The sequence below is a fragment of the Bombus huntii genome, chromosome 17 (assembly GCF_024542735.1).
Source record: "Bombus huntii isolate Logan2020A chromosome 17, iyBomHunt1.1, whole genome shotgun sequence".
Classification (NCBI taxonomy): Eukaryota; Metazoa; Arthropoda; class Insecta; order Hymenoptera; family Apidae; genus Bombus; species Bombus huntii.
Window position 1 is genome coordinate 1,207,559 of NC_066254.1, and position 6,000 is coordinate 1,213,558.

Sequence of the window (6,000 nt, forward strand, 5' to 3'; positions counted from 1 at the left end):
AACGGGAGTTCCCGTTACGATTCTAAGCATCGGCACCGCGAATAGATCGATCCTCTGATTTCCGTTAAGATAATAGTGGTGGTTGATGTGGCATAACGCTGCAATTAACAGTGTTATAAAATATATATTTCCAACAACTTTGTACAACAACACAAGTTAGTAACTCCGCTGCTTATGATATAGGTGACGAAGAAATGGATTGCTATGATATGAGAGAATCCGAGTAGATATGTTGACTGATCTGAAGACCGAGATTGAGTACGGGTAGTTAGGTGGCCTTCGAAGAATTTTTGAGGGTTGAGAGTATTGGAACTGAGATATAACTGCCCGTCCGCACTTATATACTTACGGAGGAAAGCTCGGTATGTATTTAATTTTTAAACGAAGGAAGCTGATTTCGTTATAAAAAGTGAGGACTAGGATTTGCGATACCCATTAGCTACGACCAGCATCGATGAATGAATCCTACCAACGTGGTTCATGGGTGACTTTGTCCATGGGAAAATCCAGACATTTCCATTATGTAAATGTCCGGTTTTGCCAATTGTATAATTACCAGGTTTTCCCATTATACAGGGTGGTTGGTAACTGGTGGTACAAGCGGGGAGTGATTCTACGTTAAAAAAAGAAGTCGAAAATATACAATAAAAATTTTTCGTTTGAAGCATTGTTTTCGAGAAAATCGACTTTGATTTCCGCTCGGTACGCGTGCACTTTATAACGGATCTCACTATACATCGTTGTCTCGAAAGAAAAATTAAAAAAAAAAAATAAAAAGAAATTTTTTATTGCATTATTTTTTATTTTGAAAGCAATACGCTGCAGGACTTCGCCGCGTACAAATAAAAAGCATAACGCTGCTGGAGTTAGCCAAGTACAAATAGAAAGCAATACGCCGCTGGACTTAGTCGAACATCAATTTTGGGAAAGTCTTCTAATGCTTTAGCCTAGATTTTGTCATAGCTGTAATTAAGCAGTTGTTGTCATTCAATCTGATTGTAATTGTTCGATATTTGTGAAAGCGAAAGTAGGTTCGAGGTGACAACTGGTCGCCGAACGCAGTCACGGTGACAGGATAAACGTTTTGCCTGACGAAGGTGTGGATCGGTTGTATTGTTCTCCCTAGAAATCACATAGAATTGTACTTTGGAGATGTCGATATAATGGGACACACGTTGTATTAGGAATCAAACTCCAGACAGAAACTGCCTAGTGACGGCGTTTGGATCTTTCTCGATGCTTCCAAAGAGTATACAATAAACTTTTGACTGAAACTGCCTAGCAACGACGATTGGAACCTTCTCGATGCCTCCAGCGAGCATATAACAAATGCAGTCGTATAGCGAAAAAGATTTTCATCAGATATTCATTCGTGTGATCGCCTTGGAAAGTGATAAATCGAGCAATTTACCGAGTGTCTCAGCAATCGTATTTTTTTGTGTTTAAAATTATTCTACGCATAGTAAAGAGTTATCCCGTTGATCGTGGATTCGTTTGAACCGAGGAGCATTGTTAATAGCGTTAATTAAATTCATTATTCGTAAAACCTATTAATCGTTAATCTCATTAATCGTTAAATTTATTATTTGTAAGACATATTATTCGTTCCTCTTATTATTCGTTAAACTTATTATTCTTTAATCTAATCATTAGTTAAACTTATCGTTTGTTAATCTTATCATTCATTAAACTCATTATTCATAATATTTTGTAAAATCTTGTATAATCGCGTAAATATAATCTTTGTTTCGTAAAACAATGGCTAATTTAAACGAAGAATCGTTACGCGCCTTAAATTCTAATGATAACCCGACATATATATGTCGGAGATGGAAGGACAGCGGGATTTTCCGTCGGGAATACTGGGACCCCCCCCCCGTCACCATAGTCAAGATTTTAATGTTTAAGCAATAAAAATAATGAAAGTAACTTTTAATGTTCCAACCTGATTTTACGACGATGGGTTCAGGTTTAAGGTGACATAACGGGTCACCAGACGTAGCCACGGTCACGAGAGAGGCCGCGTACCTGACAGAGGTACGGTATGATTTTATGACTCTACTTAAAACCAAGGATTGACCCGAGAAGCGGGGACAGGAGTATATAAGGGCCGGTTCATCTGGATTGGCAGAGTTTTTAGTTAGTTAGTCGTTGGGCGAATTGCCGAGTGAGTGACGCTGATACTGGTCATCCCGTGGACCGTGGATTCGTTATCGAACCTGAATTCGTTGTCACCATCATCTCGAACATCCTATTGCCGTTACTCATAGCCTCTTGTAGTGCCCACACTCGTACTGATAGATACTAGCCACATCCGCGACGGTAAAGTAAGTAAAGGTTCATAGAACGCCCCAAAATGCCAATCTAACTCCGACATATATATTCGTCCTTATTTGTTAGTCTATTAGTCGCCCTTTATTCAATAATATTTTTATGTTAATCTTTTTATTTTGGTTTCGTAATAGTGTGTGTTGATTTGTGTATTCGAATCCTTACTCGCGTTAATTAGCATATAGTAGTTTTTGTTTCTTCGTTACGGCACGTGCGGAGCGCGGGACGTGACATTACATCTAATGGAGCCCGTGATAAATTGCAACGTACGCGACAAAACTTTAAGGAATCGGTACACAGTTATGTAAAGAGATTCTGACACAACCTCCACGAACTGATATACGCACTCCAACACGATATTCGCGATCCAATACGTCGAGCAGTTGCTATAGATCTTGAAACTGGACGAGCCACCAAAATTTTTATTCTAAACTTGAAACCCGAAATAGAAATACGCACATCGGCTACAAGATCGAAGAATCTCCTAGAAGCACAAGATACAGCTTTCGGGGCAGAGTTATTTATAGGGGAAATCGAACGCAATAAAAACATAGTAAGAGGAAGAACAATGAATCAACCAATTGCGAGTGCCAGCTCCCAATTTCAAGAAACACCTAATGCAAAAAGAAATATCACGCTTGGCGACACCGCGCGGCCAACTGGCCAATTGGCAACTAACGCCAATAAATCCGTCTACGAAGAAAAAAGTGATAATGGAACGACCACCACCCAAATGTTTCAAATGTTATCAAACGGGACATTTAGCCAACGCTTAGACCCAACAGCGAAATTTTCCATCAGCCAGCCAAAGAATCTTACCACCTCCAAGAAATTACCATATAATGGCGGACGAAGAGGATATGAATCCCGGAGAAGAAGTGGAAGAGAACCAACAATACGAATTGACGCCAACACTGGAAGACTCCTCACGATTATCATCGGATCAAAACTTGGACTAAAGCAATATTTAGTAGACACTGGTGCCGGAACAAACATAGTCAAACGCTCAAAAACCATTTCCACTCCATTAAAAGACGACAAGAAAACATTCTTTATGGGCAATGACAAATACGAGACAGACGAATACGTTTACCTTACAATCTGTGAAAATAGAAACAAATTCTACATAGTACCTGACAACTTCCCACTAATTGAATACAAAATTACAAACGACTAAATCCAACTCAACGATCAGGTGTTCTTATTTCAACAACTAATTTCTCCAGGGCAAACCAGAATTGAAACAATTTATCTGGACAAGAGACCAACGCAAGTATGCTTCTGCAATACTGGTGAGCAACCAATACCTATTTCTAATGATCTCTCTAATGAACTTCAATGATCTCGAATAAATTCAAAAATTCAAAAACATAATTAGAACGAGCCATATTGAAAACAATTTTCGCATTCCTATCGAAAATATCCTCCTACACTACATTGACGTATTCAACTTAGACACAGACACTTTACCATGCACCGATTTAACAAAGCACATCATTACGCTGAAAGAAAACAAAATCATAAACACAAAATCTTACAGACCACCCGAGGCACGCAAATTAGAAATCGAAAAACAAATCAAAGAAATATTAAACAAAAACGTAATCGAAGAATCAGACTTACTGTACAATAGTCCAGTATGGGTCCCCAAGAAATCGGATGCCTTCGGAAAACAAAGATGGCGCATAGTGATAGATTTCCGTAAATTAAACGAATTAACTGATCAAGACGCGTACCCTTTGCCAAACATTAACGATATACTCTCACAATTAGGAAACGCGAAATTCTTTTTCCTACTAGACCTCTCTTCTGGCTTTCATCAAATACCAATGGACGTAACATCAAAGAAATATACAGCTTTTAGTACGCCTCAGGGACACTTTCAATACAATCGAATGCCATTTGGATTAAAAATCGTCCCAGCTACACTCCAACGCATGATGGACGCAGCATTTCGCGGTTTATTGAATAAATATTGCTTCGTTTATTTAGATGACATCCTAATATTCGGAAGTAAGATTCAAGAACATAACAACAACCTTGTAATTGTATTACAGAGGTGAAGAGAATTAGGACTAAAGATTCAACCAAAGAAATGTGAATTCTTAAAGCCAGAATTAGAATACCTTGGACATATTATCACGCACGAAGGAATAAAACCAAACCCGAAAAAGATATGTAGGAAGTGAAAAGATATGTAGTTGGAGCTAGGTGAAAAAAGAATTCGTATTTCGTCCCGGGACGACCGGTGGATTCGTCAGTAACGCTATGCCCAATAGTCCCTGCCTTAGACGTAGAGGGAGTCTCGCTAGGTGCGGTATTTGTATCATGACATCGTATATTCGACCGCTAGCGAGATAGACAGACGGGTCGTCGTAATAGCCCTCTGGTGTTGGCGGTTGGTATCCGCGGATCGCCCGGGAGATGTTACGCCGCGTTGATGCCTCGACCTGTCGGCGTTCTGTTGGTACCGATCCGCCACAGATAGAAGCAGTCAAAGAATTAAAAATTCCCAAAAACTCAACCGACGTAAAATCATTCTTAGGACTAGCAGGATATAATAGAAAATTCATACGTAACTTTTCAAAGATAGCCAAACCTCTAACCGACCTAACAAAGAAAGACACACCCTTTCATTGGACAGACAAACAACAAGATAGCTTACAAACTCTGAAAAACGCAGTATGCAAAGCCTCGGTATTGACATATCCCAACTTTAACGAAACATTTACATAAACAACCGACGCATCTAACGAAGGAATAGGCGCTGTACTTTCACAAAACGACCATCCTTGTTGTTACATCTCCAGAACACAAAGTCCCCCGAAAGAAATTACTCAACCACTGAAAAAGAACTTCTTGCAATCGTATGGGCAGTAAAACGTTTGAGACCATATTTGCTAGGAAGACATTTTCTCATAAGAACCGACCATCAAGCTTTAACTTGGCTTAAAAATTGCAAAGACCCCTCATCACGACTAATTAGATGGAGTTTAAAGCTAGAAGAATACGATTACGAAATACAATACTACAAAGGAAAAGATAATACGGCTGCTGACGCACTCTCGAGACAAACTATCAACAATTTGACGACTGAAGACAACCTCCTTGTATGACAGATGGGAACAAGATACCGGCACACTTCCTAAACTGCTAAAGATAGTCCCCAACGAAAAATCCTTCTTCCAAATAATAAAAGAAGTTTTAGGACTCTACGACGAAGAGAAATGGTTAAAACAAAATAAAAACATTTTTGATGTATGTTAACGACAAAATAGAAGAATTTTTGCATACGACCCGATTCAAATTCTAACGAACAAGTTGACGCGATTACAAAAGAAAACGACGTTTTAGGACACTTAGGTATACAGAAATCTTACGCAAAAGTCAAAAAAGATTTAAAATCCCACATTTGTTCTCAAAAGTAGAGGAATTTCTAAAAAATTGTGTAGCATGTCAAAAACAGAAACTTGTCAGAATCCGCGCGAAAGAAATTCCCATAGTACCTCAAACTCCCACTGAACCAGACGAGAAAGTAGCAATGGACATAAGTGGTCCCATGCCGAAAACTCAATATATACTCTCTATTCATGATGATTTGACTAAATACCTGATATTAACACCTCTCAAGACACAAAGAGCTGAATCCATAATAGATGCCTTATTGAA